The 13,658-nt window shown below is 47.1% G+C and overlaps 1 long non-coding RNA gene across 1 annotated transcript in view; it reads right to left on the reverse strand.

The window, feature by feature from the left end:
• The window catches only part of LOC146442097 (uncharacterized), a 35,460-nt gene extending 24,865 nt beyond the window's left edge, over nucleotides 1–10,595 (reverse strand). The window contains exon 1 of the long non-coding RNA XR_014850139.1: nucleotides 8,804–10,595. This is a non-coding gene — a long non-coding RNA (uncharacterized LOC146442097). The remainder of the gene's footprint in view (nucleotides 1–8,803) is intronic.
• Nucleotides 10,596–13,658: the final 3,063 nt, after the last annotated feature.

The raw sequence follows: 13,658 nt of genomic DNA on the forward strand, positions 1-13,658 counted from the left end.
TGGATGGGGAGGGGCCACTGTTCAACCCAGACAGGGGTGTTGGTTTTCCAATTCAGAGCCTGGGTTGGGCGCTCTGCAGTGGCCCCTAGCAAAAACCCTGGGTCGGTGCCAATTCGACCCGGGTACCCCACTGAGACATGGTGTCCCTTCCCCACAGGTTAAACCCAGCATTGATGATAAATGGGCGCACGGTGGCAATGCGGCCCTCTGGTCCTTCAATACAAATGGGAGCTGAGCTCCGCTCCGCGGGGGTATATCCTCCCACACCTCTGATAGACTCTGCCACAGGCTCCTTGGCCCACGCCGACGGCCAATTAGATGATGAAATGACTGTGACGTCTGCCCCGGTGTCTAACATGCCCGAAAGTTGGACGCGAGATCCCCCTTTCGGAAAAAGGCGGCAAGTGAGCATTGGCCTGTTTGCTCCTACCGTTTCGGACCAGGTAACAAGCGGATGATCCGCGAAGGAAGCGTGGTGTGGAACGACTGACTCGTGCGATGACCTGTTCCTGCGAGAGATTAAGAGGGGGGTCGGCTACCAAAACCTGAGCTGGAAAGAGTCCAGTCCGGTCCACTCTAACTAGAGAAGGGACGATGGAAAGTCCCTCGGGTCCTTCTTCTGCACCTGGAAGAACACAGACAGAAGAGTCAGGGAAGTCGCAGTGCAAGTATAAAACGGAGAAGTCTAGTCCGGAGAGAGTTGAGTCCACTGCGACCCGAGCAGGGTGGAAATCTCCCGGGTCGAGGCCGGCCGGTGCGCTGCAGCGTGAGGCCGGCATCTCACGCTGCGTGTTTAGGTTCCCTGGCCAGCAGGGAAGGAAGGTGAGAAGGGGGCAGGGTCACGAAGGGAAGAGGGGGGAGGACGCTGGGCACGGGCAGGGGCAGGAGAATGGGAAAACTTAGAGATTTCCTCGATGGGAGTTGGGCAGTCGGCAGCATAGTGGCCCCTCTTCCTGCAGCGGTTACACGTTGTGTAGGGGCTGCAGGGACCACGGACGGCCAGCGCCTGGGAATTGCTGGAGTTGAGAGCTTTGACGGCCGCGAGCCGCCGGCAGGCGCTGACCATCTGCGCGATGGTAGGGCGCGGGTCATGGGGCAGAGCGAGGATGATCTCTTTGCAGATCACATTGGCTCTAGTGATGGCGCCGTCCACTAGTAGCTGGTCTCGGATTTTGTGGTCCGGCACCTGGTGGTCGATTGCTGCCTTCAGTCGATCTACAAATGTGACGAAGGATTCCTCGGGGCCCTGGAAAATCTCTAAGTACGGAACAGTTGGGGCATCCCCTGGAGGGATACCAAGAAGGACCCGTTCTGCAGCACCAGCCAGTGAGACCAGGATGTCAACGGGGATTTCTCTAGCCTGCCGCTCAGGCTTAAAGTAATCCCCTTCGCCCATTGAAAGATCAAAGGTCGGGCCATTCGGCGTACCGTGCCCAGGAAGCAGTGGCTCTAACTCCCGAATTTGTCGCTTCCACTCCTCCTCCCATTCTTGGTATTCCACGGGAGTGAGTAGACACGACATTACTAATTTGATGTCACTGGGAATTAGAGGGACGCCGGTGAGGGTGGCGTGAAGCACTGCTTTAAAATAGTTGGAGTCCCGACCAAAATCTTTTTGTGATTTGGCCAGGTCCTTGAGCACGGCACGATCGAAGGGCTCGTACACAGGGCGATTTCCTGACCAGGAAATGCGGACAGGTGCTGCGAAGGGGGCCTGGAGGTCTTCCGGGCCCGCATCGGTTGACTGCCTGTTCCGGACCGCACCGGAGGACGCACCCAAGATGGCCTCCTTCCGGTCAGGGACCGTGGGAGGACCATCCAAGATGGCGTCCTTCCGGTACAGACCGGAAGTGGAGTCGTGGGAACTCCGGAGACCCGCCTCCAGGGGGAGGGGACTTTGGAGGGGAGGAACACTGGGAGGGGTTACCAACTGAGGTTCCGGGGAGGAGTCGAGGAAAAGGTGGGGCTTAGGTAGGGGAGGGGAAGTAGGAGGGGTTTGGAGAAAGGGGTTGGATGCAGGGGCGGAGAGATTTGAGGAGGGGGAGTGCCCGTACGACGATGACGCGGTCGCCCAGGGGGAGGGGTTAGGGTAGGGTTCCGGTGGGGCAGCCGGAAAAGAAGCTTGACGCGGCGGGAAAAAGGGAGAGGACGCCACGTGGCCGGCGCCATTTTGGCACTCGCCACCCCCTTTTTGTGGCTCCTCGGGGACACTAAAATGGACGCGGCGGGTGCGGGGACTAGCAGGGAAGGCATTAGCTGGGGCAGAGGGTTCAGGACAACAGGGGGAAAGGGTGCCGGAGAAGGGTCGCGCGCCTCCTTTTCCGACGGGGTTAGTAATGTCCGAGGGGGCGCGGGGGACCAGGTGGGAACCCCGGGTCCGTGGACCTTCTGGGCCGCCGCGGACATCACGCGAAGGACGGGGACTAGGGATGGTGGGGGACCGGAGAGATGGGGAAGGGTTAGAAGGGGTGCCACCTGGTCTGGCCGAGGAGGGATGGAAAGTTAAAAAGATTTGTGAAAGGAGCCCTAGGAATTTTGCGGCTCTCTTGTCATTTAATGACTGGTAATGGAACACGAGAGCGCGCACCCTACGCCAAAAGGTATAGGACAGGGCATCCTCGGGGGTTACATTAGGGATTTCAGCAAAAATAAAACGAACAAAACTCTTCAGGCGGGTGGACGAAAAAGTAAAATCAGCTAGGGTTAGGGAAGACTTAACGTTAACATAAAATTCACGCTGGGGTTTTGTCAGCTTGCCCCCCATTTCTCCTCCTGAAAAATAGAGGGGCAACCGACAAACTGGTGCCCAGAGCCTCCGAAGGGGAAAAATAAAATAAGAAGGTGAGCCCAGGGACCTCCCGTCCCCAGAAACCCCAACTCACCCAAACACAAAGCGGCGACTCCGGTTTTCGTGGCTCTGGAGCTGGAACGAGGGAGCGAGGAGCACTCTCAGCGAGCCGAGGTGCTTCCACTCGCTGCAGCGGCGACGTCCCGACGTCTTCCTCCCTTTTTACCAAAAGGGGCAGGCAGGTCCGGAGGGTAGACGTTGGGCGCCACTTGTAGTTGTTTGGTTTTCCGAGGTTGTCCCCGTTGAGGACAATGGCCCTCGGACACTGCAGTGGTCCGGCTCTTTGAGGCAGGGGAACCCGGCTAGCAAGCGGTTTTCTCCCCCAGGGTCGGCGGCTCGACCCTCACTGCGGCCACCCGACGGCGGCTTACCCAATCCCAGGGTGCCCCGATTGGATTTGGGGGGACCCTTTGCAAGGTAGGGGAACAGTCCAGGCAGGCAGGAGGATGAGGTGGCGATCCCCACGAAATGAGACCAGTCCCAGACGTGGAGGAGCAGCAACAGTCCTTTATTTGGGGAGTGCAAGCGGGGAGGGAACTGTTGTCACCCTCGGGCAGAGGTCCGGCAGGGTCAGTGGTCCGAAGCCTCTGACCACAAGGGCAAGATGGCACTGAGGTGTTAAAGGGAGCCCCGGGGTTTCCTGGGGCGGGAATGCAGGGGCGGGGCCAATCAGGCCCGGGGAAACATGACAGGCAGCAGGGGGAGCAAATTAGAAACAACAAGGGAGGGGAGTACATAGAACCAATCAGGGGAGCACAGCAACAGAACAAGCTAGAAGCAGGGAGGCAACAGGGGCGGAGAGAGGAGGGGTACAGCAAACTTTGAACCTATAGACCAACACAAAACTTTGTTGTGGGAGGAGGGAGGGCGGCTCATGGCTCAGCCTCGACTGAGCCCCAGGAGATCACATCCTCAGCGGCTCCGGTCTCCGCCACATTCACCTCAGTCAATGGGATGTCGCATTGGGCGGCACCGGGCTGCCGCCCCTCCACAACTGCTGAGGGCTAGGCCCTCATTATTACTATTAATTGGAATGGTTTTGTATTGTTTTGATGAGTACCAGGTGTGCTGCTTTTAAGCAGCCTCTGCGTGCCCCCAGCTCCGAGGTGGAGTGCTAGAGTGCTTGTTTTGCTATGCTGATGGAGCAGCGCGCTGTGATCGCTGAGCAAGCTGTGTGGATGATGATCTAGATCTTTCTGTTTTTGTTGTCTTTGAAAAAAAAACCACCAGATCTTAATAAAGGAACTTAGGTGCAGTTTAAAGCTGGGTGCTTGTAGCTCTATTACTCTTTTACTTTCGACTACTGCGAATGTGTCTATATTAATTATAGACCATTTAAAGGGCTGGTGTGGATGTGTCTGAATCAAAGTGCTGCAGGATACTGAGCAAGTAAAACAGGCTACTATTAAGGTTGTATATAATATTGGCAAGGTTCTAGTGGGGGACCTCATTGTTTTTGATGTTTTAAAGAAAGCCGGATTGTTCCCCAATTTGGCTGGCAAACACCTCAGTTGACTCCACTCTGTGGAAAGGGAGCTCAGAGTCATGATCCCAGGTTTTGTTTCCACTCTTGATTTCTCTCTGCTTCGCTCGTCGACCAGGTTGCCTCTGGCCACAGGGATATCCTTCTTCACGGCAGCAAGGGATCTCTCCAGGGAACCCATAGGTTTCCACCCGCTGTTTCCAGCGGATCTTATAACTCTTCCAGTTTTTATGTTTAACTGCTTCTCCTCCGGGAGGTAGGTATATAAGTTCAACTCTGCATTCGCTCCCAATAAGTTCGGCTACCAAGGGTTTGGGTTCATTGGAATGGTAACAGTACAACTCGGGGTGAATGCCTTGGGCAAAGATCTCCCACCATTCTTTAGACCCTTTTTCCAATCTGCCCAGGTTAACTGCCAATTGTAACATTTGCATTGTGTCATCTCTTTCAGCTTTATAGCAAGGGAGGCAAATCCCCGATGGGGGCGTCCCTCGCCTGCAATGGGTCCACCACTTTTCCTTGCATACTTTGCAAACAAAGCATACAAAAGGATAACAATTGCAATCAGCATTATAACATTTAACTACGTAGTCTTGTATATATTGACCAAAAGTGTACCCTGATCTATGACTGTGGGTAGGCTTCTTTAGACAAATGTTAACAGGATGCATGCTGATTATAGGAAAGTTATTGCTTTTTGAGTCTTAGCTTTAAATCTTCAGGCTGCTGTGACGCGATGATCTGCTACCTCAGATCTCGGGTGAGTTTCTTCACACGGCTGGCGTGAGTTTATCCTTTCTCAGCAGTTCGTAAGGCAGACTCTTGTCTAATCGATCCCAGGGGTTCGGGCAACCGAACTTGAATCCCTCTCTACCACTTTCTCGCTCCCAGGGGTCCAACCAGGACTTGACTCCCTTCCTTTCAGCAGTCTGCACGGCAGATTCAGTATTGAATGAAGATAGTTAACACTGTGCTCATCTTCTGCAAAATGATGTGGACCACACTACTTAGTGCATTTAGTCTCTAACTGGTAGTAAGGCAGAAGGGAAACAATTTTAAACAATGCATTTGATTGAACACAATTCCAGTAATAATAAAACTTTTCCAGTTATACAAAATCTTTGCTCCTATACATCCAATTGCATGGTATTCAAATCAAATGGTCATTTACAATCAACCATGTCAGTCAGGAATCTGTACCAAGAAAAGAAAACCACTAAAATCTGGTTATTAAACATCAGTGAGTGATATGTCTGACTCAAAGTTTAACTGTGCTTTTTCAAATATTTAAACAAACCATTAAATCAGTAAACTAAATTAACTTCAGAGTTAAAGCTGATCCTTCCAGCTCACTGTCTGGGTAACGGGGCACATGGAACATCTGCTTCCACAGGCACAGTCTTTTAGCAGCAGGAGCAACTTGAATGCCCTGGATTCATCTTCTCTTTTCACCCTGACCCTGCTTGTCAGGTGCTGTGATTGCATTCACTTCTGAAGGGCACAGAGTGTCCCTTCTATTCACATCTGGAGTGTATTAGCTGAGTACTTATCTAGCTTCTCTCACACTCTTAAGTACTGCCAGAGATTTCTTGGGACAGAACAGATTGACTTCATTTTAAAGAAACAGGCAGCTTAACCAAGCATGTCTTAAACTCTGTCCTTTCAGGCATCTTTGGTTACTATTCTTTGCAACTTTGGGCAGTTTTATGCCAACTGTGTCAATTAAGCCATCTTTCAAGAGAATCTTTTCACATTGCACTTGCCTCTCTGACAGCAGCTGTAAATCAATGACTTGCACACCCAAGATGGACACAGGTACTACAGATGAACATCAGTGTATTCTGAGACCATGATTTTTTTCTTTTCTACTTAAATTAAGCCTGTGATGTTAGACACACAGATTTGTATGCTAATTTTAAACAACAACAAATGCATAAAAAAATTACAAACTAAAGCAGGCAATTGCTGGCATGAAGCATTACTTTTCTTGTAACTAAACAAACGGCCAACAGCAATCAGTAAACTGGTGAATTTCAACACAAATTTAAACCTCAGTAATTTCTGCTTTTTTTTTTCCTTTATTTGTAGCTCAATGCTTAATTTAATCATCAAATCTTATCTCAACAAATTAAATTCAGCTTCTGGTAATAGTAGTAATGATTTCAACCTTAATCTAGATGGCGTTTCAAATAGTACATTCTTAATTACGGGTACTCCAAAAGGCTCTCCTTTTGCCCCAATCACTTGTACTGTGTCTTTGGAAATTCTGCACTCTAATGGCAAGGATTGAATCGTTGGTTTTTCAGCTCTTGAGTTCACAAGGAACTTAAATTCTTGTCGCTGGGGTCTTATCTTAATCTTTATCAAGGGCTCAGTGGTCTAATGTGACTCCAGCAAATAGAGCTCCTGACATCCCTAATTTTCAGCAAACATTTTCTTATCGGCAATCCTCTGCCTACAAGTTCTCTTCAAATGCCCTGGTTTCTGGCAGTAAAAACACACAACTTTGCCCATGTCTTTGCCTTTTCTTTTTCTGTGGAGGGTGAAACTCTCTCTCAGCCCGTAAGCTCTCAGACAGAAGAAACTTATCTCATAAGCTCTCAGGTCTCGCATGTTAACCCGATCTTGTGGGTTTTGGTTATCCCAATTGGGCTGCTGTAACGGCCATTTTACATCACTAATGGGACTCTGTGGATGTTGATTATCCCAAATTCGCATACCTGCTGTCTTAATTATACGCTTTTCTTCTGCTGTGAATGAGATGCCTAAAGTTGATTGTAACTCGTCCCAGGTATAGATATTTGGGCTTAGGAACTGATCTACACTTTCTGCTACCCCGAGAGGGCTTTTTAAAAGATGTCTCATCTCTTTTTTAAATTCACGGACATCCATGGAGTCCAGAGGAATTGCCACATATTCTATGCCGGGTGCTTGCCCACTCCCCTGTTGGTTCACCATCTCCACAGTCACCTCCCGTAGGGGATATAGGTTGCGAGCTCTGCTCTGGGTTACCGGGCCTTGCGAGATGCCACTCTCGTCTCCAGACAGGGGGTTCCCTGATCTCCAGGAGATAGTGGCTCCGCCCTTCCCCCCTGCGCCCGATCCGGCAGAGCTGAAGGAGGTTCTGCCCTTCCCCCCTGCGCCTGATCTAGCAGAGCTGAGGGGGGCTCTGCCCCTCTCCCCTGTGCCTGATCCGGCAGAGTTGTAAGGGGGGATGGCACGTATGGTGGGGGTGAATCAGCAGACTTTTTTTGTTTATCTTTCTTTTGAAGCATAAACACCCTGCTCTTCTCGTATAAGGGAGCCAGAGAGCTGCATAGTCGCTCTCTTCCTGATTGAACGATTTCTTACTGTTAACCCAAATGTTCAATGCTTGGCACACAAATTCTTTATCTGATCCAAATACGGGCCAATACAAAGAGTCTGGTCTAATTTGCTTTCCTCCCCAGACCACCATACAATAATGTATCATTTTACTTTTACTCTTCCCCTGTTTCCGAGGGTCGTCAGCCCAATAATTGAGTAGCCTTCCCAATGGACTATCAGGAGGGATATCCGGGAGTTTCGCACCCCCACCCATGGAATGAGAGGCCTTGCTACACCCCTGTCCCATCTTTCGGAGTGCCCTCACACACGCACACACTCGTGTCCTCCCTGTCGGGGCCTACTGGAGAGCCCGCACTCGTGTCGCCTCTATGTGGGCGTCTCACACACTGCACTCTGGGAAAACCACCCTGACCACTTAAGACCGTAGTGTGTTTCTGTACTCACACCCCGTTGTCCCGTGTCTTGTGGTCTTCGTGCACGAAATTTCAGGGGTTTCTAACCCTTGGCTGATACCTGGAATTTAGGTTCGTCAGGTAGGGGCGCCTGTGAAGTGCTCCCTCCAGGCCGTCAAATCATGATGGGGCGCCTCCCTTTGGGGAACTCCAGGGGAAGACCCCTATCCGAGTCACGGCACCAATTTCTTATAAATTAGGTCTCAAAAAGCCAATCAGAGATGTGGATCTAATTTAAAAATTTATTAATTAAAAAAAAAAAAAAAAAGCAAGCAGGTATCAGCCAAACAGCGCTGGGCGGCCGGGTGAATCTCCTGCTGCACCCACGGCACCACACCCAATGGTTACAAGTAACCATCTTTTATACTCCTTTGCATTTCCCTCCCCTTGTGTCCCCTCATGGGCCTTGATTGGCGTTTCTTCATGAGTCTTGATTGGCTGCTGAGTCGTCTAGGCTGGTGTGTTCTGCGTTGTGGTTGTTGCTGGGCATAGTCCTCACTGTGGGGTTGCGCAGGCTCCTGGTGGGGGTTGTGCTAGGCTGCCTTGTGGCTGCCTTGTGGGGGGTTGTGTAAAGGCACTTACAAGCATAACAGCTTGGTTTAAAACAGAAACTATCTTTATAAAAGCAGAACTTAACAAAAGTAGAGAACATCTTTCTTAAACGATTTGTGAATTACACCTGTGATTTATCACATGCACCTCCACACCACTCCTGTAGCCTACCCCTATTACCAGTTGTGCCCGGTGGGTCTGTCCTTCAAGGCTGTGTCCTATCGAGGCTCTTGCTACCAGGAAAGCTGTGAGCTGCAGAGCCAGGGTGGGCCTGGGAATGTCGGTGAGGGACTTTGGCCGCATGACACCCTAGGGGACAAGTCACAGTGGAGCTGGTTTTCAGGGCCTGGGCCAGAGGTGAGCAGGCAGGGTGAGGCTGGGCTGGGCTAGAGCTGGGACAGAAATGTGGATTCTCACCCTGCATCAAGAACCTGGCCCCCTGCCAGCAGCCTCACCCCTACTCCTACCTGCTCCGAGCTCTGTGCAGCTCCCATGCCTGCTCCCTGATGCTTCCCAGACCCACTTGACTCTTCTCCCTCCTCCTCCAGGCCATGGCTGCCCAAGTGTTCTTCCATGTGGTGTGAAACATCATCATCCAGCACATGCAGACGGTCAGTAGGGAGCTGGATGAGGCCACACGTGAGCGCATGTGGCAGTATATGGAAATGCTGAGACAGGAGATGACTCGGCTGCTGCAGGAACTGGAGCAGAATGAGACAGCCCAGAGACCACTGCTCTTCAGTGCCATGCTGCAGTGGCAGAGCTGGGCTGCAGCCCTTCTTGTGCTCTAGGGGCTGTGGTGGTGGCTCCGATATTTGAGAAATCATCATATAATTGTAGAATCCTAGAATGGTTTGGTTTGAAGGGATCTTAAGATCCATTTAAAGATCATCTGATTCCAACTCCCCTTCCATGAGCAGGGACATCTTCCAGTAGACCAGGTTAATGCCCCATCTGACCTGGCCTTGACCACTTCCAGGGATGGGGCATCCATAACTTCTCTGGGCAATCTATTTAAGTGCCTCACCACCCTCACAGAAAATAATTCCTTCCTACTGGCTAATCTAAACCTACCCTCCTTCAGCTTAAAGGCACTCCATGTTGTTTTTTACAACATGCCCTTGTAAAAAGCCCATCTCCATTCTTCTTGCAGACCCCTTTAGATAGTGGAAGGCTGCTGTAAGGTCTCTCTGAAGTGTTCTCCAGGCTGAACAACCCCAGCTCTCTCAGCTTGACTTCATAGGAGAGGTCCTCCAGCCCTGTAATAAACTTAGTGGCCCTCCTCTGGACTCATTCCAACAGGTCCATGTCTTTTGCTGGGGGCCCCAGACCTAGACATAAATAACTCCAGGTGGGGGTCTCATGAGAGTGGAGGGGGAGAATCACCTCCCTGCTGGCCATGCTTATTTTGACACAGCCCAGGACACAGCTGGGCTTTCTGAGCTGTGAGTACACACTGCTGAGACATGTCAGGCTTCTTGTCCTTCTTCTGCCCAGCCTGTATTTGTGCTTGGGATTTGCCCCCGCCATGGTGCAGGACCTTGCACATGGCCTTGTGGAACTTCAGGAAGTTTGCATGGCCCTACCTGTCACGCCTGTCAAGGTCAGTCTAGATGGTGTCTCTCCTGTCCAGCATATTTACCACACCACACAGCTTGGTGTCATTAGTAAACTTGTTGAGGGTACACTTGATCCCACTGTGCATGTCACCAACAAAGATGTTAAACTGATGGGTCCCAATCGCAATACCTATGGGTATGTAAAGCCCACTCAGCCCTAACACTAATAAGTGGAATAAAGTTCCATGAATGTTTCATGAACGTTGGGCTGCTGCAGATTCTATTCCTTAGCTAGCACACTACTTTTAGACAAGTAAGTCTACCGTAAACTAAGATGTTTAATACTTATGCTCAACACTTTGGCTTCTAAATTTGTACTGGCAGGGGACAGGTGTACAAATTGAATGAGTACACATTCATTTTGGATCAACAGATGTTAGGAATCATTCAGATCTTGAAGTGACAAAATGATTCAAGTATCTATAAAAATGGAGAATTAGCAGTGTTATCACCCTCCTATACATGCTTCACATGTTTGAACACCATTGTCTGCAGAACTGAATCCACCATCTCAAACTCCCATCTCTTATCAACAAGAACACATAACATTTTGTTCCCACATCCTAAGAAAGGTGGGGAGGAAAGAACGGGATTTTATACTCTTTTGACTTGAAATTATTTAAATTTCATTACAGGGGGTAGGTTACTTTCTTGTTTTACTTACATGCAAGATGTCATTGACTACAATATCTTTTTCATAAAGCCAAGAACACTTATACATCACCTTGCTTTCCCTATTTTCCATGCATAGTGCAGTGGTTCTACATTTATTTAGCAACAATACTGAGCCTTCTGCAAAGTTTGCTCTAAGTTCAGAACAGGAGAAAAGTCTGCATTTCATGTTGCCTTCATCTTGCAAGGATTAAGTCACAACCTTAGATCTCCTTTTAGAAAGCTAACAAACCATGCTAGAAGAAAAAAGTCTTTAATGGAGAAGCACTGAATTCAAGAGAATATACAGCATTGACAGAGGCCAGTGTTCAATTCTTTGGCTCATTTTCTATAGTGGCACAGACAAGAGATCTACACAGCTTTTTTCCTATTAGAAGCAAAAGCTGGTGCTCTTCACAGCCAGACAACTTCATCAAAAGATTTCAGAGATAAATGAAAGGCTTTAATATTTCTGAGGAGTAAACAAACTCCTTGAAATTACTATAATTAAAAAAACCCCAAAACACAACAACCAAACATAAAGGAAAAAAGAGAAAATTTAACTACCTTGAAATAGAATGCCTTTCTATAGAGCAAGTTCAGTTTAAAGATCTTTATTTATTTCATTTGGTCCTTCTAGGACTTCAAATAAAATAAAAGTTTTTATCCTTTTAAACCATGATTGCCTGCTTAGAACTACTACAACCCCACAAATTGTTAAGTTTCTCATGTCTGTTTTGCACAGCCCAAACAGTATGCAGGCTGGAGCAAGGAAAACAAAACAAGTAAGTAGTAGCTTTAGATATCTATGCAATGTAGCTACTATACAAGTAGCTATCTATTTATGCAACGTACTACTACAGCTAATTTCATCAGACTGAGATGGATGGACCTCTTCATCCATGCTACAAATTTGCATGATCAGAACAATTAAACAACTGGGATTAGAGCACCTTAGTCAACAAAGACAATGAAGTGACAAATCTGCAGCATTAAAATCTGTTAGAGCCTGGAAAAAAAAATTGAAGTTATTAGAAAATTACTTGTTTGTTAGGATAAACATTTTATCTTCATAAGGTTTATTTTTTTCTTTAAACATTGTATCTTACCTCCAGCAGAGAGGATGATGGAGATTTGGGAAATGCAAAATCCTCTCTCCAAAGATGAGTGATAAGAAATGATTCAAAACACAAAGTTTTCACCATAGAGAAAATAACAGCTTAGCATATATTGTAATGAAGTTTGACAGATGAATCAAGAATAGAAAGTAAAAATTATGATATGCTGCTATGATTCAGAAACCGTCCCAAAATGTACTGGTGTCTCGCATTATTTTGTCAAACATTGTATAAAGATCTGAGTACTCACAGTCATTATTTGTTCTTAAATAGGTATAAGGTGTTATTTACATGTTATTTGTCCCCAGCTGATGATTTACATAAATATTTATGTTAAGCCATTTTTGCTGCTCTCAGAGTTTTACCTAAATGTCCTGTGTAGAGTTTTTAAAGGGAGAAAAGAACTTCCATACAAACTTGGAATAATGAAGAGCTAGTTTGGAGTTTGTATCACCATGTAGAATACACACAGCTTGTTTGAGTTGAAACAGTATCTGCCATTTTCTCTAGTTAGATCTCCAGCTTTGTAGAACTCAGACTGAAAATGCCTCCCTTAGAAACAGATTTAAAATATAAGCTTAGTTCTAACCTCAAATAATGTGAATGCAACTTCTCTTCACATGGAGAAGAAAGTTCAGATGGTTGTAATTACTAAAGATTGTATGCCATTAGATGCAAGCACATAAATTAATTTCCTTTTATAATAAAGTAATGCCACTGGAGTTGTACATAAGCCCTAAGGTAATTTGGGCTAGAGCAAGCAGAAATTCACACAGGAAATAATGGAAAAATTTACATAGGAGTTGAATACATGTTTCAGTTGAAAATTAAGAGTTCTGAAAACAATACATTTATAATCCCCTCAAAGGGCTTAGCCATTTCCTATCTGTGATGATCTAAAGAGACAAACTATACAAAACGGAGTAAACATTCTTTGCTAACAGCATTATTACAAATTGTTATTTAAGGTGGTAATGTCGGACAAACTAGAGATGCAGTGATGACCTTTAGTGTATAAACCCAGTAATACTTACATATGCTTTATCATCTGTGTTTTTAAAAGGCTAATGATTAATCTTATTTCATAGAGAGAAACAGACAACAGCTCTGGCAAAAATGCCTTGCTAAAGTTTATGCACTCCTGGTTTTTGAAAAGCCAGGAAGAAAGCCCCATTCTCCTGAGATGCAGTCCTGTGACCTATCCACTGGACCATGCTACTTCCCAGAATACTATAGTTTTCAGAAAGCCCTGTATGAAGCAATTTTTCATAATTAAAAACAAACCAAACGTCACAGCAAATATTTCATATGTTAGAGGTTTCATCTGAGGGTCAAAATTAACTTTCCCAAATTACATATTTCCTTGTGGATATTATTCTGAGGCTCTGAAAAGTAAAACTACAGCTCATAAAAATACACCCTGAGGAACAAGATACTTCATTAATTCCTTAAAGGTTTAGCATAATTGTTTTTAACTCCAGAAAAATCTTTCAACGAACTGGATACTCTCTGATGTCAGTTCTTCAAGACTTGACACATGAAAAAAGTTCTGTGTGCATGCAATTAATCTTACATTTTATCACCCCATATTTTGATAATTTTCGTCTC

Source organism: Lichenostomus cassidix, chromosome 2, assembly GCF_008360975.1.
Source record: "Lichenostomus cassidix isolate B80296 chromosome 2, HeHo_3.0, whole genome shotgun sequence".
Lineage (NCBI taxonomy): Eukaryota > Metazoa > Chordata > Aves > Passeriformes > Meliphagidae > Lichenostomus > Lichenostomus cassidix.